The sequence below is a fragment of the Gymnogyps californianus genome, chromosome 9, assembly GCF_018139145.2.
Source record: "Gymnogyps californianus isolate 813 chromosome 9, ASM1813914v2, whole genome shotgun sequence".
Lineage (NCBI taxonomy): Eukaryota > Metazoa > Chordata > Aves > Accipitriformes > Cathartidae > Gymnogyps > Gymnogyps californianus.
In genome coordinates this window covers 11,055,513-11,076,674 of record NC_059479.1, presented here as the reverse complement: position 1 = coordinate 11,076,674, position 21,162 = coordinate 11,055,513, and the positions used below count along the sequence as shown (strand labels likewise).

At 40.9% G+C, this 21,162-nt stretch overlaps 1 long non-coding RNA gene across 1 annotated transcript in view; it reads left to right on the top strand.

Moving 5' to 3' along the window:
• The window catches only part of LOC127019737 (uncharacterized), a 31,056-nt gene extending 13,601 nt beyond the window's left edge, over positions 1-17,455 (top strand). Inside the window, exon 3 of the long non-coding RNA XR_007766970.1 lies at positions 15,661-17,455. This is a non-coding gene — a long non-coding RNA (uncharacterized LOC127019737). The remainder of the gene's footprint in view (positions 1-15,660) is intronic.
• Positions 17,456-21,162: the final 3,707 nt, after the last annotated feature.

Here is a 21,162-nt window from a genome sequence, read left to right as displayed (position 1 = left end):
CAATGTACTAAAGCTTATAAAGAGGCAGCAGAGGAAAGATAATAAACAGTAAAAGGAGCAGGCTCTACTTGTTCCTCTCCTTGGATTTGCTGTCAGGCTTGTGATGAAGCAGCAGGGCTGGTACTTACTGTTTTGCCAGAGACATCAGGCCCATCTGAGATCCCCACTTTTATTTTCCTTTCTTTTGGCTTTTAGTTGATTTGCCTCTTAACCTTACACATTACACCTGCTATTATGCACTGTTGCTAAACTGCTGTTCATTTTACCTCGTTTTCTGCAAAATGTTTTGAATTATGTTGAAATTGTTCAGCAAAACCCATGTGTTGTTTCTTAGCTTTTCAGCAGTGCAAGCTGCTCTCTGGCTTGCAATGGGGAGCCAGATTCAGGGCAGTATTGATATGTTTTTCTCTGTTTGCAAGGCAGGGAAGACACAGCCAGGGATTTTAACCTCTGTTCTATTAAGCCATTGTAAAATATCATAAACAGACAATCTTCAAACACCACTGGTGATAGTGTCTCAGGAGTTTCTGAATATATTGTTGTTGCAGGAGTCTCTTGAGTAAATTGTTGAATAAATTGCATTCTTACACTGCGCTGCTGGACTACTGAATAAAAAAAGCATAACTATGTGCTACTTTGATATTTTTATTAGGATTAGCAGGAGATTTGGGAGCATTTACTTATTTGTCCTTCTTTGTACTTTATTGTATGTTTGTACTGCACCATACTGTGCTAATTCAAAAATCCCAGAGTAAAAAATAATGTACTACTTTTGCTAGAAGAGTCATTGCATTAGGTACTGGACTGCTCCCACCTGAGATGGTGAGTGGCTCTGAGTCATGGAATGATAATAGAAATTTGATGAAAGATGCTGAATTTACAGAACTAGTTACACAGTGTTTGTAACACCATAATTTACAAGCCAGACTTTTTTGCCTCTTGAAACATATGATAACAAATGGAGAGGTTTTGTTCAGCTCTTCCAACAACCAGTGATTAAATTTACAGAACTGCTTTTACATTTCTCAGCTCTAGCTGCTATAATAAAACATCGTATCACTGACTGGGTGGTCCCCCGTGGTACTGAGCTGTATGACAGTGGTGAGCATTAGGCCAGCTGTTTTTATTTCAGACCGAATCTTTCAAAGGTGAGTAGGGTGTAAAATTAACAGTTTCTTGTCAGGTAACTTTGGAGGATTGCATAGGTTTCTATTTTAGTCCTAGGGCAATATAGAACTTGGAGTAGCTAGCCTGAGAACATAGTGATGGACTATCATGATTGATCATAGCTCTGCATCAAGAAGTCTAACAGCTGGTAGAGAATGTGCATACCCTGAAAGAGATGCTACTATGTGCCATTAGATTGGATAAGGAGGGATTTCAAGTGTGCATTTTATTTGTATTTGAGTTTGCTGTTACTATGAGGTGTCTTCCAGAGGTTAAAGATACCCCTCAGGATAAACAAATTCTGTCCTATTAATCTTTTTTCTCTAAATAAGTTCTTGGTAATGAAAACTTTTTCCACGTCATTGTCACATGCAAAAGATGGAGCTTCTGAAGTGAGTGTCTAGAAGCTGGTGATAGTGGAGTATAATATAGCATAGTGTGTAGCATAGCATGTTGTCATGCCACAAGTGTGTAGATTCTTGAGGGAATGGCTGAGTGAGTAGCTGCTCACATGATACAGTAGGGAAATGGCACTTCCTGGAGAGTGCAGGGGAGATGGCCATTCTTACACTTGCTTATTCTAGCTTTTTCACTTGTATAAATTCTATTTAATGCAAAAGCTGGAGTCAAGGGTGGCTGTAGGAGGAGGTCAAAGCAAGGGCAGTTGTCGTGGCCTGTCTGTCTAGCAACCTCTATAAGCAATTAGCCTATGCTCTGCTTCTTCTGACTGCTTCGCTCTAACCTGTAAGCAATGCTTCAGGTGCCTGGAGTGTACCAGGACACCTGAGATCTGGTATGCCACATCGTGCTGTACGGATATAGTTAAGACTGTAGGCTAGAGCTGCTCCCCTGTGAATCCCTGCAGGCACTATTGAACAAGCTCTGCTTCCTACAAGGTAAAATACCAGCTATCAACTATTAAGCAATATCCTCCTCCTGGCTTACAGCTCCATCTGGATGTGAACTCAGCAGAAACTTTGTGCCTCGGAGGGTCTTGTCTCTGTGAGAAGCAGTGGCTTCTTGCTGTATATGTCTGCTTGGTTCCGTACCTAGAAAAACTGAGCAGACACCTGTTTCTATAAGAAGTGTCTGTAAACAAATAATTCTCACAGTCTTTGCAGAGGGCTGAGAAAGGTGAACAGGATTATGAAAAACTACAAAGTTCGAGCAAAGCCTTGGTCCTGAAAAAGAACCAGAAACTTCTTCGGAAACTTCTTTGAACTGAGATCTTCTTTCAGTTACTTTATTTGGTGCACAGTGTCTTTCTCTCCTGCTAATCTAAGGCAGCAAGTTCTATAACCAGGTTATAAAAATCCTTCTTCCAAACACAAAAGGAAAAAAATAACTAAACCCCAATGCACAGCAAAAACCTCTGCTGTCCTTTAAGGCATAAATGCCCTTATGTCACCCTGGGGTAGTCTCCATTGCCCACCAGAATCAGTCTGTAGCCAGTCCTTGTGACATCTCCTTACTGCTCTGTCTGTCCTCTCGGCTGCTGGAGTGGGCTAGGAGTTGGACCTCTGGCTGGTCCCTTGCCCCTCTGCATTGCTATATTACAGAGCAGGGCAGATTCTCTGCCAGCTTCTTTGAGGGTCCCTAAGCCCCTCTACACACATGGGGAACCCAGAGTGGAGTGAGGAACGGAATAGCCTCCTAAGGAACATTAGTCAAGTCAGAGTGTAGTCCTTGTAATAACTGCATTGGGTTATCCTGGTAGGCACGTGCCTTCTTGGTGTGAAAGATGCAGTGCCGTGTCCAGGAGCCTGTTTAGGCACCTTGCTGTTGCACACCATGTGGGGGAAAAGTAAGAAAGTTCAGTCAGTCCAGGTGTGTCTTCATCTACATGGTGATGACAGCTTTCTGTTGATTAGTCTGTGTTCAAAAGTGTGCAATTTCTAACACACATTAAATGGGATCTGAAAAAAATGGCTAAGGCCAGAGAGGAAAGCAGTTAGCTAATCTATGGCTTCAGTGGGAAGTTAGGGGAAAACTTGTGGTTTGGGCATCGTTCCAGGTAGATTCAGTGGAGACAAACAAATGTTCTCTTTCTGTAGCTAAGGCTAATGTATGTTTCAACAGAAGACATCTCACAAGAGGTAATATATCTATCTTGTATAATCAGCAGTTTTGCCAATTACAGCTTGGAACACTTTTCTCTTTGGGGATCCAATTCTCTATATGAAACTTTTTGTACTGCATATCACCTGAAAGATGAATTCTTTTACAATTTTTCATGCAAAGCTTGTAAATCACACAAGCAAGAGGAAAAAAAAATACAGAGCCCAATCAGGAAATTAAAAGAAAAATACAAAAGACCCACATCAATCTCTAGGGAAAATGCTCTGATCCAGTGGGCCAGCTGCTAGTGGATGTGTCAGCTCAGCTTATGTGTGCACTGAGCTTGCAACTTGAAGCATGTTAAGGTGCCAGTAATCAACGTGCATCCATATTTGTGAGAATGGTAGAAAAGAACTGGCTCTGCACAGATAGGAAATCTCGCAATGTCACTTCCCAGTTTCTTCTTTCTTGTAGTACTTCTGCTAGGCCCAGTTAGTGTCCCTGTTCATCTTCCTTTTTTCCTTTTCTTTTTAAAACATGCCCCCGCAATTTTTCAGGTTCATTCTAAATTTTCTTCCTCTGCCTGTCTCCTTGACTCCTTGCTCTTGACTTTCGGTGCCACTTTGAGGTTAATTGTTCAGGTGAAGCCAAACATAGCTCCTCTTAGCAGTGTTGGCTATTCAGGTTGGCTCTTTCCGATCCTGAAACATGTGGTGAATCTGCAGCTCTCCTTTGGTCATACATCTTCTACTTAAAAGCTTCATGACTAATGCTTCTCAAACTGTATTTTAAAACTTGCATTTTTAAAAAGATGATATCACAATGTATAGTGAACTGGGTAACATGGCTAGGTCACAACCAAAACCTCCCATATCACCAAACGAGAATCTGATTTATCACTGAATATGAAATGCAAATCCTATAATCTGCACAAACTGTCTTTTACAGAACTTAGAGAGGAGGTCCATATGGATGTTCAAACTCAGTGTAATGAATAACAATGTGGGTTTTTTAATAATCCCACTACTTATAATTCCAAGCAACAGAACTTCTGTTGGCTGATGTGCGCAAGAGTGGTTTTTCCTTTCAGTTACATTTAATTGCTTTATAGGGTGTTTAATTCCTTAGGTAACCTGAATATGTGATTGAACAAAGGCTGAACAAAGCCTTGGGTAAGTATTTTGTCCCTGCAAGGGAAAATTTTACTACTTTCGGCCTAGAATTTCATCCTAAAACTACAGAGGAGAGAGGAATTTGTTTGGAAGGCTTTTCAGGTCTCTTATAAAAACAGTAGGATAGTCAAAACTTCAGACAGAAGCCACTTGATATATGATTGAGAAGACTTAAGAGACTTTCTTACCTGTGTCCATCAGATCAATGTTGCTACTTTCCTATCATTATGAAGTATAAGAATTTTTTTTCATTTCTCACAGTGAATTCTCAGTAGTATATTTTCCTACAGTTCACACTAATGGTTTTTGTTGTCCAGGAATGTGTGCAAGTTCACTGTAAAAGTGGAAATCTTGCCCTTACTGATGTCAGTGAAGAAACTCCTAGCACAGTAAATGCACCCTGCATTCTACCTGGATACTTGTATACCTGACTATTAAAACCCCTATGTAGTCTGTTTTCAGAACATGAACTTTTTTGAGAGAAATACTCAATAGTTGAACAGTTTTGTTGAGATGCAAAAATCACTTGGCACATTTTTTTACTCTTGTTTAAACCAATGCTAGGCTCAGAAATAGATTCCCACATCATTTCATGTAGTTAGGTATGAATATAGCATTCTGACTCACTATAACAGCAAATATGGTGGAACAACATTGCAGCTGGCAAACTCGCTAGTTAAACATTCACCAAACATATTAGGCTGTAGTCAAGGACAGAGCTGGTGTCAATTTTCATTTGTAATTAAAACATGGTTGTGAACACACTTACTCAGTGCTTAAGTTAATAGCAGCAATCATGTTGGCTGTGACCTGCCACGTTGGCTGCGAGAGCTTCACGGGCAGATCTTTTGCTTACTTGAAACCTGTTGTAGAACTAGGGGCATATTGATTAAAGCTCTTATTCCCCAAAGCACTTGAGCATGTGCTTTGCACTAGCCACGTGCGTACCTCCATTATTATTTAGTGTGATATGTGCCTGAGGGAGACATTTCAAAAGTAGAGAGCACAGGCTACTTAACTGCCCCTTAAACCTATGGAAATTCCTCAAGTGATGTGCTGAACAGGATAGTGAGGTCTGGGTGCATTTATCAAGAACAAGGTTTCTTTACTTAGCATGAAGTGGCTATGCAAGTAAGCAGCTGCAGTCCTGTAAAACTTAGCCAAGTAAAAGCTTGGCCTGTAAAACTTAGCAAAAAGAAAGGTGAGGAACATAGTTGCCTTCTTTAGTACATCAAGGAGTTAAGCACCAGAGAGAGGAAAAAAGTCAAATTAGAAGACAACATTTCCACAAGTACAGGTGGGTACAAATAAATAAGGCATGATTAAACCTTCTTCCCCTAATAGTCAGCCTAAAAATAGATTAGCCCAAGAAGGTCTGGAAAAGACTTATACTAAAGGCAATGGGGGGACACATTTTAACTGCTTTTGAGATGGTATTTGGATAGGTCATGAAAAAGAGGGTATAATATGGTGCCTGCAATAGCAGGGGCTGATTCTCAGGGTCTGGGAAATTCTGCAGCTCTTTACTGTGACAGCCGGTATCTGTTGGGGATCCGTAAGCTAAAATGCTCTCTCTTATTTCTTGATCTTTGGATCAGAGCTGAACTAAACTCTTCAGCTGGAGTCTGGGAGAAAAATGTGAAGATTTAAGTGCCTTGCAAATGCTTCAGTTACTATTAAAAGAGGCAGTAAAAGATTGTCAACCACATCTGGCCACAGCAACTGTGGGAGATGCTAATATCTTTCTCATTCCCAGTATTTTTTGAAATACCAACACAGAATAACACTACTTGGAGCCTCATTATTCCTCCCTCATTAGGCACAGCTGGAACCAGCTGAAGAGTTGCTTTGGAGCCAATAAGGCTTGTTGTGTGATGGCCCTTTCCGAAGTTTTGGCAGAAGAGATACAGATTCTGATATGCTCCCCGGGCTCACACGTGCTCTCTGAGCATCTGACACCAGCACCATGTGGGCTGTGAGGGCGAAGGGGAACGTGGTGACTTGGCCAAGTGTGCTTACTGCAGCCTGGGGACAACCATGCTGTCACTGACTGTTCAGGGGCTGTGATGTTGAAGTTGGCCTATGAGTGAGAGATTGCCCCCAAAATTTTATGGTTGGATGTTGAAATGATCACAAGAAAATCATTGGCCCTAGTGCATGCAGCAAAGGAAGGCCAGGAGTCCAAGGGAAGAGGTACTCGCAGGCTTCATGTATGCTGGTTAGAAATTGGTTCAATGTGCACGGAGGCAAAGGGAAATGGTCCAAGTGCCAACAGCTCTGGATTGGAAATGGCTAATTCTGAATTGGCTATGGCTAATAATGTTTTCTCAGAGCAGTGTGTTAAGGGTGAAAGCTCCAGTAGCTTCTGACCACATAGTTGTGCTCTCCAAGGACATGGCTTTCTGCAGGGAGAGCTGAAATGTTGAATATTTTAGCTTTTGTCAGCCAGGATGAGGAAACTACGCCTCCTTAACAGTGGTTTTGGGTGCTCCCTACCCACACATCTGTGCAAGGCTTTTAGACAAATAAGCACTGACAGGGAGTCTCCTTCATTGTGGATTTCCTGGTTGGCTCCACAGCAATCACCTTTTGGCTATGTTTGCTGCTGTCTAACTCATTCTTCAGAAGACAAAGATTCTCACTCCTAGCCCAGATCTCTGAATTTCCTTATGTAACAAAAATCGAGCAGGGGCAGAGGTGGTTGAAGACATCAAGCAGGAAGTAATTTAAAAGTGAAAGGAAAGTATTGATCTACAAGCTAGCGAACCTTATACAGGCTCCTTCTTGCTAATGACAAAAAACATTTGGCCTGATCCCATGGTCTTAAGTGGAGAAGCAGCGTCATCCTAAAGTAACTTGCTGTGCTTGAGTTCAGTTTAGTCTGTAGCTGTACTGACACCTGCAACGCTGACAGGAAGGGAGGATTATTGGAAGATTGCTGAGGTACGCAACACAGGACCATGATTATTCAGCAGAAGTTGGCTAGGAGGTGCCAGTGCTTAATACACTTCCCAGTTACTCTATGACAAAAAGACAAATACAAAGACTTTGGTTAGCTTAGGTTCCTAATTAAAAAGAGGGAGTCTTACAATGGGAAGAGATATAACCAATATAAAAAGCTAAAAAGCATTCGTATGGTCCAAGCAGTGACTTTGCACAGAGTGGATACCAAGAACATGGCTATGCTGAATATGCTGCATGATCTTAGAGGAGAACATCTTTCAGCTACTTTTAGCCATGCTGATTTTAGGAGCTGAATTATTTATTTGTTATTGAAGGACTTTGTCATGTTTTAAATCTGCTTACGGGCTTATTTTTGATTCAATGACTTAATTCTACTCAATTAGTGATGACATGAAGTCGTACCTGTCCTTCAAGGGCATGTGACATGAAATTTCTGGGTTTTATAGCTCAATTGCATCTTAGCCATTAATTGCATTAAAACTGCATTTAAATATTTAAAGACTGCAGATCCTACTTTACTAGTGAAATGTTTTTGCTGTCTGCAAACATGCAGGTTCTCTGATTACAATGATCAGTCTTGTCTTCAAGGCTAGAAGCTGCTGCTGTTTAAAAAAAAAAAAAGAATAAATTGAATAAACATACGTATATTCATACACCTCCCCCATTTCACAGTCAGACCACCATCATGAAACCTGTTCAAGCGAACACAGAGGGAATAAGGATAATATATTGATAAATAAAATTTGTTAAATTAAAATTTCAGGTTCATCCACACAAAATAATTTCTTGATGTATAATATCTGTGCTTATCCCATACAACAGTGTGCTGCTTCTCCCTGAAGGATTGTTGCTTTTTTTTCTCACAGCAGGTTTTTTCAGGTACTTCCAAAGGGCCCCAAGCTCCCAGGATCTGGCAAGCTGCCCAGTAGTGAGGTCTTTTCTATGCCATTGAATAAAAAGAGATATATTTACTGTTTGTGGCTTTTGCTTCTCATAATATGGCAGTATCAGTAAAGATACTTCATGTAACAGGAATGTTGTTTCACTCATGAAACTATTTGGGCTTACTCCTCTCTTGGCAGGTTACACCACTTGTGTTAAGAACACTTCAAAATGTTTTGCCAGGATTTGTGTATAATGCCAAGGACATGAGCTTTCATTTTTTTCTTCATCCAATTTTTGTTTTCAAATGTGGCTAACATTTTTCTAATAGAAGTGTGTTCATATTGAATTTTGTGCTAAAGAAATCACGGTTTGAAAGCTACAGTGTATTTTTGTGCATTCTAACAACCCTAGCTTTTTCACTGAGAATAGCACAAAATAATTAGTAATCAGCAGTGGGAGTCTAACATTATAATTCTCCAGCTGTTGTGCAAAATAACTTCATACATATCTGGTAGAAACAATTAGTGAAATAACAAGGAATAAAAATTATGCACCACAATTACAGAATTTGTGAACAGAACAGTAGGTAGAAATTGATGGATTCTTTTGGCTTGTTGCTACTCATGTAAATGAAAACCTGAAAAACCTATCAACGAAAGAATTGTGATTATTAGCCTGAAAGTTGTGACAGACTAAGTATAATAGGGGAGTTAGCTGCTCAAATGTAAGTGGAAAGAACATTTTCATGGGGTTTGTATGAGGTAAGCTGTTTTAGAAGCTTTAAGCCATTGCACAAAGGGCTGGATTCATTTGGTTGAATAGATCCTAATGCTTTGAGCTGCCAGGTATGTGCTGTAGAAGATCCTGCTGTGATACGGCCCTCTGTCATAGCTCCTAGCAATGATATACCCGCCTTGGGCAGCAGATGGTTCTTTTTCCAACTCTTCTTGGATATCTTTTGATTTAGTAAAACAGCTTCAGTAGCAGCATAATGTGGTGCTTTCTGATCAGTGTACTGGAGGGTGGTTATTGCTTAAATAGCTTAAGATACTGTACTACTAAGGGCTCCTAAAAACAGCAGTTCTCTCTTAACTCTAAGCTTGCATATATTGCAGATCTCTATTTAGTCCTCTAGCTTCATGGGAACACAGCTGAAATTCTATTTCAACATAGCTGGTAGTAGTTAAAACCATTGCATGTGTCAAAGGAAATGGGATCAACAAATCAAGTGAAAAATGTCATTTGTAAACAGAATTGTGAAAAAGAACTTGCCTTTTAGCTCATCTGGATTGTGCCATGTGGGACCATATGTCATTTGACCTTTATTTCCTTTGGCTAAATAGGTTCAGTTGTGATGAAAACAAGTTCAGAAAATGGATCGGATTGCAACATAGCTTTGGTTAGAGAAATCAACAAACTTTTTGGTTATTCTCTGAAACGTTCTTGTATTTGTGCTTTTTGCAATACCTTCTCTTCTATGGCTACCTCCTTCTGCTTCACATACATAGAAATTTGATGCTATAGGCGCATATTGGACTACTCTGTTAAGTGACTTGCGTTTTGTGTGGGCAAAGTGGTTGAGCAGTACCCCATGGTTAGAATACATGTATTTAGTACTTAGATTATTAAAGATATTTCTGTTATGGGATTTTATGGTTCAAACATAGTCCTGCAACTGGGAAAAAGCGCATCTTTTATGGAAACATTGCTTAAAACGTGTAGCCTGTGACATGGCTTGTGAGAGCTTACTGAAAATCATGCAAAATTCCTGGTGTGCCCCAGACAATTTTGCCTGTGGATAATGAACTGTGCGACATCTCGGCCGGGGTGTGCCCTGATGCATGTTCAGTTCTTCGTGCTTCTGTGGGGATCATTCAGTTGTGCTCCTGACAGTTCCTTAATTGAGTACATAAGCTGCTGACTGCCCAAAGCAATGAGTGTGAAATGTGATGGAGCTGTGGCTTATCTCCTGAATTGTAAGAATAGTAGAAAAATAGGCAAACTTTCCTGGGTTTTGTCATTGCATTTTTCTTTAACTAAAATGCTCGTTTTCTATCTGTATGTTTTTAACCCTACTTCATTCCACTTTGCTATCAAAGCAATGCTTGTCATAAGAAAACCTGATGCTGTATTAATACAATTTAAGTTTCCCAAAAGGGACTGCATAATTCTGAGCTCCTAACTAGGCAGGTAAGTCCTAATCAGTTTTGCCTAGTAGCAGAAAAAGTCTTCCCTGGAAGAGAAATCCTGTGGTTTTCAGTCAGGGAAAGTACTGTATAAGATGAAACAATGAAATTCCACAGACACATCCACAGAGACTGCATCGCCTCTGGATGTGCTCCTTCCTGTCTCTTTGTATGAAGCTGCTGTGGGATTTCTCACTGTTCCTTGGAGCGCTGTTGAGTGCAGAGGAATCGCACAGATTCTGGGGGGCTGAAACCATCTCTTACATGCTGTGCAAGAGTGTCGTTACCTGTCATTAACATCCCACTGATTCTGCACTGAACTGCTGTGTCTGGATAATTATGTTAATGGGACAGAAGCTGTCACCAGTCATAAATACCTGGAGTTCTGGTGAAATAGATAATGCAGGTTCTTATGCAAGAACAGCTTAAAGCTGTGTCTGATGCTTATGGGTTGCTTCTTAACTGCTGGGAAGCAATTGAACTGTCAACAGAACTGTAGTTAGTAGTGCTGCCTTGAGTCAGCATTTGTGAGGCTAGTGTACAAGAAGGTGAAACTCATGTCATCTGCCTTGCTGAAAACTTAGTGCCTTTCAAAAAGTAAACAAAGCGGTTTGCAATGCAGGCTGAACTGCTGGTCTGAAAGAGTTGTGATGAGCAGCAGAAAGTCCAGCTGGAGGCCATTTACTAGTGGTGTACCCCAAGGGTCAATAATGGGGCCAGTAGAGTTTAGTATCTTCATTAATGACCTGGATAATATGACAGAGTGCACCCTCAGCAAGTTTGCAAAGGATACAAAATTGAGAGAAGTGGCTGGTACACCAGATGGTTGCGCTGCCATTCAGAGGGACTGGGACAGGCTGGAGAAATGGGCTGACAGGAATCTTATGAAATTCAACAAAGGGAAATGCAAAGTCTTGCCGCTGAGCAAGAATAACCCCACGTACCAGTACCAGCTGTGTCCTGCTTTTGGCTGGGATAAAGTTAATTTTCTTCTTAGTAGCTGGTACAGTGCTGTGTCTTGGATTTAGTGTGAGAATAATGTTGATAACATGCTGATCTTTTAGTTGTTGCTAAGTAGTGCTTATCTTAAGTTAAGGATTTTTTCAATTTCCCATGCTCTGCCAGCAAGCAGGTGTACAAGAAGCTGGGAGGGAGCACAGCCAGGACAGCTGACCCGAACTAGCCAAAAGGATATTCCATACCATAGAATGTCATGCCCAGTATATAAACTGGGGGGGAGTTGGCTGGGAGGGGCGGATTGCTGCTCGGGCATTGGTCAGTGGGTGGTGAGCAATTGCATTGTGCATCACTGTTTTTTTTCTCTCCCCCCCTTCTTTTTTGTTATATTCCTTTTCATTACTATTATTATTATATTTCATTATTATTATTGTTAGTATTATAGTTTGCTTTAGTTATTAAACTGTTCTTATCTCAACCCACGAATTTTACCTTCTTTCCCGATTCTCCTTCCCATCTCACTGGGAGCAGGGGTGGGGAGCGAGGGAGCGACTGCGTGGTGCTTAGCTGCTAGCTGGGGTTAAACCACAACAAGCTGGAAAGCAGCTTTGCAGATAAAAGACCCAGGGTTCCTGGTGGACATCAAGTTGACTATGAGCAAGCAATGTGCCTTTGTGGGAAAGAAGGCCAACAGCCTCCTGGGCTGCATTGGGAAGAGCGTTGCCAGCAGACCAAGGGAGGTGACCCTTCCCCTTTACTCAGCCTTGGTGAGGCTGCATCTGGAGCATCATGTCCAAGACTGGACTCCCCAGTACAAGGGAGACATGGACATAGTGGAGCGAGTCCAGTGAAAGGCCATGAAGATGATGAAGGGATTGAAGCATCTGACATACAGGGAGAGGCTGAGAGAGCTGGGACTGTTCAGCCTGGAAAAGAGAAGGCTCAGAGGGATCTTATCCATGTGTATAATGAATGCCTGATGAGGGGGGAAGTAAAGATGATGGAGGCAGACTCTTCTCAGTGGTGCCCAGTGAAAGGACAAGAGGCAATAAGCACAAATTGAAATACAGGAAATTATGTTTAGGCATAAGATTTTTTCTTTTTTTTTTTTTTTTTTTCCTGTGAGGGTAATTGAACACTGGAGCTGGTTGCCAAAGAGGCTGTAGAGTCTTCATCCTTGGAAATATTCAAAAGCCGCCTGGACAAAGTCATGAGCCATCTGCTCTGGTTGACTGTGCTCTGTGCAGAGGGTCTGGAGGTGCCTCAGCCATTCTGTGCTTCTGTGATCCTGTCTGTCTGGATACAGCCATGTGCCTAAACTCTCCTGTGAAAGGTAGCAATCGAGTAGATGCACTAACAGCTCTAATAATCCTGTGTTACAGTGAGTAATCATCTCCACTTAGATTTGTAGCCCTTTATGTTCCTGAGTGACATTAGCCTATTATCCTATTGCTAATCGTTTCCACTTAGTAGGAAGCTATGAAACTTATTTAATTGGTTACCAGTTAATGAGCATTGCAATTAGAACCCTTCTAGCAGAAGGGAGCATAGCTTCATTATATACACTATACAATTGCAGTGAGCGTGCGAAATAAGAATTTCCTGAGATAGGCACGGCATGGAGGGAACTGTAGCTGAAACCTGACCCCTTTGAATTACTGTGTTAATGAATCCTGGAACTGCATTTATTCTGCTTGCTTTCTTTTAGAATAAAGTAGTAAGATATTAAACTGCTGGTTTATACAACCCCCTCTACTTTTTTTTTATTGGTAATAGCACATTTTTCTGTGCTAGTGAAGAATTTTTCAAGGGCTTTGTGGATGGTGAGGAAGGAACTACCACATGTTGCTGGTCCTCTGATTGTAGTTGTAATTGCCTGTGTGGGAGCGGACTCTCAGAGCAGGCTGGGTGTGATGAATCTGCAGTGCTTTCCACTAGGTGCCTGCAGTCTATTGAGGAGCCCAAAGAGGAGGAAGCACTTGTGCACTAATAGGTTATTTCTTATTAAATTAGGCTCAAGTGTTGCAGGAGCACTAGACTAGATGAGATCTCTTGGATTACTTAGTTAAAGCTTCTGCAGTAGTTAGCAGCTGTGCTGCCAAGCTGCTTTGTAGAATGTGTGTGTTGCTACCATGAAGCTCTTTGGTCCTCTGGCACCTCCACTGCAGGTGTCTGGGGAACTCTGCAACTTTTAGGCTAAATCTGGTTAGTTTGTGTTTGCATAGTTGTCTTCTGTGCTGTTCGTTAGCAGAACACTGCTTAACCACTACATTTCCTTTCCTTGTGCTTATCTCCTAATAAATTTAGAGAGGGAAGTGCATTGGGTTTACATGGCAGGCTTTTGCTAGACTGAACAGATTGGTGTACACTGTTCCAGAAAAGCTCTTGTGGGGGATCTGTACAAAGGTTGTTTTTAATCCCTCTTCTGTTATCTTAATTTCTTCCATTTCTTAATTTCTCCTAAAATGTAGTACATTACTGTGGCTGGACTAGTGCCCCTATCATTTTTCCCAAATCATCATTGTACCTGTAGGTGGACCCACTGTTCAGATCCATTAGCATGAGATTTTAGAACTTCTGTACTTTCCTCTGCCTTCATCTTTGGAGTTGTGCAGAGATGATCTGGTCCCAGTGCTGAGCCTCGTAGGATTTTGAGCTCCGCTTACATGATGGATGCAGTTGCTCTCCCTTCAGCATTTGTATGTAGCCTTTTCCCTTGTATGTGTGCATTGTCTTCTACTGAAAATAGGACAGGACATAACTCAAGTGTTTGTGTGTGTATGTGTACGCACGCATATTATCAAGCTGTGACGATGATTTTCACTGCAATTGTGAGCCGCTGTTGGTGATAATGGCTCTGGTGCCTTTTGCAGTTCTGGGATTTTAACTGAACAGCTAAGGCAAAAAATAAGCCTTTCTTCTTAAAGATCATATACGTTTCCACTGTGCCTTTCCAGTTTTTTTTTTTTAAATTGCAAACCTACGTTATTGTGTCTTTTCTTTTTAAAAATGATTTATGCATTGTATATTGGAAGTGAAAAGTGATTGTTAATCTTGAAATGATTACTCTAGCTTTTCCATATATTTGCATTAACATTATACTGGTTTTCCTTGGCTCAGGAGCTACTTGTTATTGTCTACTTTCAGCACTGGATTTGTGGAAGATCTGATAATTGCATCTTATGGATTTACTCGGCAATGTGAAGTAACTTAAAATTCTGGGTTCACTGTTCATTTGTTGACTTCTGATCTGTATTTTAAATGAGTCAAGAGTACAAAAAAAATCTTCCTAGTCTTAAATGCCAGGTTTGAATACAATAATTCAGATTTAGTATTTAAATGTTTTGGATGGAGACTTTTTTATTTGTTGTTCTCTAAATTATCTAGAAATGACATGGAAGTAAAACATCTGACTCTCCAATCACTACTTGGGCATTCACAGTCATCTCTGAGTTATTCATTTCATCTGGAAATTGCCTCCTCAATAGAGGTTTTTAAGTAATGCTAATGAAATTGTTTTTACTGTCTGCTAGATATCATTACAGATTTGAAGCTTGGGTCTGAACTTTCATTTTTTTTTGCCCATTAAAAAGGACCTTTTCATCTCTCTCAAATGAGGTACATTGCCACCATGCAAATTACATTGGCTTTTAAAAATTATTTTTTAATATAGTGGCTGGATAAAAAGGGTGTTTTACTGCATATAATAAACAATCAGGAAGTACATCATATGTACATTTTAAGTGTGTTCAGAAGTTTTCAGAGTCTGTAAGATTACATAGTTTGTGTATTGTAAGTAAATACATATGCTCACCTTTTTTGGCGGAATTGATTTTAACCCAACGTTTTATAAATCTTTACTGCTATTCTTAGCAAAGGCTCAAATAATTGAAAAGTCAGTGAATGTTAGTTAGTGAAAAAGTCTGCTAAATGCCTCAAAAAGAGAAGGCAGCTGCCATCCAACTTAGAAAGTTCCAGTTCATGGTGATATGAGAGAAAACTCATTATCAAACATTGAAAAATGTAATGGTAAGCTTATCTAATTACCAACTTCCAAAAAAAATTTGGATTTGTTTTAAAAAACTTCCAAAAGAGAGGCATTTAACTATTTTAACCTAGTGGCAAATCTTAAACCTTGATTCCTTAGGCAGAATTTGTTGTGTAGCTGAGTGATGCATCATCTACTGTACTTTGTCACCCTGGAGGAAAATTAGGAAATGAGCTTGGTGAAGAAATGTATGTCTTCTTCATGCTCCTTTGGTTTTGTGCAGGTGCTGGACCTGGGTGCTGCTCCACTACAGTTCATCTGAGTTGTCTGAATGATCACACAGATGTTACAACAACCACAAGCACGTTCACTGGGAGAGAATCTAAGGATGAATTAACATGCTCACAAGATAACTACCATTGTTCCTCACTGCCTTGGAGAATGGCCTCAGTAGGGCCAGAGTTAACGCTGGATGTGGAGATCTTCCTTCTAACCAGGGATGTAACCTGGTACTATCTGATGATACAACACAGCAGGAAAGCCTGGGTTTGGTCACTCCTTCTGTTGGGGTACAGATCTTGCCATATGTTACAAGACCTGGTAATCTGTTCACAGCTGTGTGTGATCTTTGCCTCCAAATTAGGCTTCACAGTATTTCTTTCAGTATCCACTGAAGCACAAGGAGGTAAGATGGAGAACACAACAGAGTAGCCCATATCTAGAAACCAAAATGGGGCAGGGAAAAGGAAAGTGCTCCAGCAAGCAGGGAATGGCACTTTCCACTTAGCTGAGTTGTGTTGGGAGCTGAGGCTCTTCCTATGCTTTTCTACAGCTGGGTGGCAGCATTTCTGCAGCAATTCATGTGTATGGTAAGTTAATTGCTCAAAGTTGTTTTTTTTTTTTAGGGATCAGATGTTATGTGCTTATTTCTCTCAACTGTGATTACCCTTTTTAGAGCAACATAAAGCTCACGAAATCTTTGTTACATGTCAGTAATAGTGAGTGCTAGTGAGATGTTACTGCGAATCAGTAGGTGCAAGATCTTACAAAATGAGCAGGAGTTTATAAAACTGTAGTGCAGACACTTGTCTGCTGTCCATCCTCTCTCTTCTGGCATTTGGTGTCTTCTGTTACATTCACAGTCTGTGTTCAGGATTCCCCAACTCAAACACCAGTTTGCTTCATTTACATACATGTGCGAAGATGAATTCAAATGAACTGACTGCCTCAAAGACCTGAACTGATATAGTTTCCTCCACTGCATTTCTCATTTATCCATGCCACTGTTCACCTTCTACACTAGCAAATTAAGATTTAACTTCAAGGCTGAATTTTGCAAGCTTAAAATTTAAATAATTGTATTTTATTTGCATCAGAAGGAAAAGTTCCTCACCATTATATTTACTTCATTGTGAAATTATCATAGCGTAATCACATATCCTTTTTATATCTCCTATGGTTTTTTGCCCCTCACCATGAAATTTACTTTTCTGGGTAATTTTTATCTGTCCTTTGAACTCATTCTTGTGTTCCCCTGTCCTTTGTGTAACTCATTTTTTGAATGAATGTGGTTTTCTAGCAACATTTTATTAGTGCTGTATACATAACTGCTGTCATTACCCAGCTTTTAATGGTTATTTTCCATTTTATGGAGGGTGCTCCAGACATACCCTGACATCAGGCTGAGCCAGTTACTGTGTCTGTGCGCTGTAATCCTGCCACCATTACCTGGTGCTTGGCTGTGTTAAAACAGATTTGGTTGGATTGTGACTGTTCAGTGGGCAATTCAGATGGTCTTGTATCGGTGACCTGTCTTCATTTATTACTGTACTGAACTTTGTTAACTGCAAACTTTATCAGCAAAAATTTTATATCACTCGTAACAATATTGAACAGTGCTTGATCGAGCACTGATCTCTGGGACAACCACCAGTGATGTTCATGTTAACTGAAGCTTTCCCATTAGCAACTCAATTAAAGACCTGCTACTAAGTCAATTTTTAATCTATTTTATGTATCCTTTTAGTACTACTTGGTATCTTTGTTGAAAAAAAAAAAAAAAAAAACCCAAACCAAAAAAGTTGCATTATATGGAATTAAATCTAACAGCTTGAAGAAATTAAAATATAATATGTCAAAATAGCTTGATCTACCAGGTGAGTAATCTTGTCAGCTGTACCAGGTTGGTTTGAGAAGACTTAGAAAGGCGTAGAAAGACTATGAAACCATATTGACTGTCATTAATTGCATTTTAGCTTCTAATTCTTTTTTGTTATGAGACTCACAGTAACTGTTCTGTGGGAGTAATATCATGTTATCCAGACCGCAACTCCCTGGGTGTCCATCTTGCCATTTTTACATCTTGAAACTACCCAGGGAGTCCTTCAAGACTTGTGAAATTCCTCAGTTTATAGGATTTATTAAACATAGGAGTTTAGAAGGCTTCTCTGTTCATCTAAGTGGTGCTTTACAGATTCATAGACGCAAAACTTTTGGATGCGCCAATTTGAAAATGCATAGTCTAAGTGGGTTCTTCTTTCTGTTACAGACAGTAATCTTTGTATTGCCTGTGTGATAGGCAGGATACATGTGTCTGTTTAAAAAAAAAAAGTTCATAAGTATCTGCATTTAGCAATAAGCTGTGTCTGACTTGAGATTCCTTTTGTTCTCACTGTATTTTAAAATGCTTTATTTCCCTTAACTGCACCAGTTTCATTTTCTCTAACCATATTGGCTGTTGATAATCTTATTGGTTTGCTTTTATTTCCTGTATTGGTTACATATGTTTGAACTCATAACTTTTATTTGGCACCGTTAGTTTTCCCGTTACACCATACTTAATGGGTTTTTATGTTGTCTTTGCTGTTTTAACATCCTCTGTCAATAGAAAGATTGAGTTGCTAGTTTCTCTCTTTTTACATTGGTGCGTTCATGGCTTTCTGACCCATCTTCTATTTTTGGGGTGTCCTTTTAAGGCAAACAAATGACTATTAATGCACTGCAGAAAAATACTAAATATCCAAAACAAAACTGCTCAGCTGTCCTAAAAAAAATTATTTCTTACAGACATATGATTTATTTTTTCTTTTACTAACCCAGCAGGCTAGGATTGTGCTTTCAATTAAAATGGCTTAGCTGAAATAATTAGGATTTGTTGCAATCAGCAAGGATAAACTTGATAAAGAAGGAGACTAAATTATTTCGTAGGATTTTGTCTTGACTGTGTTTTTGTTAGCAAATCTAGCTAAATAACTTGGAGCCATTATTGCTGAAAAGCCAGTTCGTGGCTTTGTCAAGTTACGACTGAACACTGGCACCATTTGTACAATATTTAATATGCTACAAAACAGTGTCTTCTCTGTGATACACTGGTCATCCCATGGCCTGTGGCTCAATACAGGATACTTTGAATAATTATTGAATTAAATGTATGTTTTAGAGTGAACCTTTTGCTCTGTTCCCAGGATGTGAATATGATTCTTTCTGTCTTGGCAAGCTCATATTTCTGTTGCTTTTTTCTCCTTCATGCTGGCTGCTCAGGAACGCCCTCTGGTCCAGCTGCTTGCCAGTCATTCCACCACAGAGCAGCTTTTCCTCTGCAAAATGGCTAACTCATTTAACTCTTCTAGGCTCTCACCTTTAACTGCAGCAAGGTGCTGGGCATTCACCATCTGCAGGGCTTGCTGTATCCATAAATGCGCCCAGCTCCATGAGCACGGTAGAACTCCACTGCAGCTGTGCAGTGGCAGCTGTGGGTTTCCCTGGGTGGGCTGTGTGGTGCTACTGGGTGGCATGCAAAAGCATGGCATTGCAGGGCATCAGGAAGATGCCTGGCACAGATTTGGAAAGGTCTGTGTGAGCCATGGTGATGGCTCCTGTGCACTCCTGAGTATGTAGCTGGTTGGCATGGTACAGAATGGGCGAGAGAGTCCTGTGGGAGCACTGGGCATAGCGGCTAGTCTGCATTTGCAGGCCAGTAGGAACGGATATGCAGTGTGAAACAACTGCTGCTCAGGCCTTGATGTTTTTGCTATATGCATTTCAGGTTGGTTTTTTTAACTTCAGATTAGCTCTAGCCTGGGTTTTTGTTGCAGCTGGAGTGGACTTCTAGGCTACGTTCAGCTGAAAGGGAGTCAGTTTACATGCTCTGAGATGCCACAGTGTACATCAGAGCACTCTAAGTGGGGATGTTTGAGGTTCAGTTCAAAAGTGCACTCCCGAGTCAAATGAAGCACGAAGGTATGCTCAGTAAAGTTCCTTGGCACTGCTGCAGTGTGAATGATTACTGGGACTAATTTCTCAGACTATAATAGATATCTCTAGTACCCCTGTGTGGCAATTACAGTGCAGCACTGAGACTGTTCTGAAGGTTTTTCTGCCAGGGCCAAGTTAAATGGGAGTTTGTATTTGGTTGTTATTGTTTGAGTTCATAAAACCAAATCGCAGGAACAGAAGTATTTGGGCGTTGGGTGAAAGTTCCTCTAGTTTATAATAATATTCTAACCCCATGACAATTGATCTGCTTAAAAACATATTTACTTCATAGATATCTCATATATCTAGGTGATATTCTCAGTCCGACTCCTGTAAAGCATCATATCTAATGTTCTCCTTTTATAGTATACCTTAGCTTGCAGCCATGCACACTAAGTAATGCATTATTCACAGGTAGAATAACTGTATAAGAGTATATAACTGAGGATGTGATGGATCCTTTACACAAATGTTATTTCTTGTTTCATTTTCCATTGTAAATGAGTCCTTGCCTTCAAGAATGTGGGAGAACTGCAAGATGCAGGCAGTGGTAATTGTGCAATAAATTGGAGAATAACAGAGGCCTTTATTCAAGACTGGCTCAGCCCTGTGCTTCATCATTAGAACTGCCGTCCTGCTATAAACATACCATGAGACCTGGGTTATGATGGTGTGGTGGATTAACCTTGTCTGGCTGCCAGACACCCACCCAGCCACTCTCACTTCCCCTCCTCAACAGGGCAGGGGGAGGAAATAAGATGAAGAAGCTCATGGGTCGAGATAAGGACAGGGAGATCACTTGCCAATTACTGTCACAGGCAAAACGGACTTGACTTGAGGAAAACTAATTCATTGCCAATTAAAAATAGAGTAGGATAGTGAGAAACAAATACAAAACTAAAAATGCCTTCCACTCCCCACATCCTCCCAGGCTCAACTTCACTCCTTCGTTCCTGACTCTTCTATCTCCTCCCAACCCAAGTGCTGCAGCAGGATGGGAAAGAGTTGCAGTCAGTTCATAACGCTTCATCTCTGCTGCTTCTTCCTCCTCACACCGTTCACCTGCTACAGCATGGCATCCCTCCCATGGGATACAGTCCTTCACAAACTTCTCCAATGCGGGTCCTTCCCACGGGCTGCAATTCTTCAAGAACTGCTCCAGCATGGGTCCTTTTCATGGGACGCAGTCCTTCAGGAACAGGCTGCTCCAGCATGGGTCCCCCATGGGCCACAGGTCCTGCCAGAAAACCTGTGCCTGCTTCGACTCCTCTCCAGGGGCTGCAGCTCCTGCCAGGAGCCTGCTCCAGTGTGGGCTCTCCATGGCTGCAGCTTCCTTTGGGGCACATCCAGCTGCTCCAGCACACTGGGGCTGCAGGGTGGATATCTGCTCTGACGTGGTCCTCCGTGGGCTGCAGGGGGACAACCTGTGTCACCATGGTCTCCTCCACGGGCTGCAGGGGAATCTCTGCTCCGGTGCCTGGAGCACCTCCTCCCCCCCTTCTTCACTGGCCTTGTTGTATGCAGAGCGCTC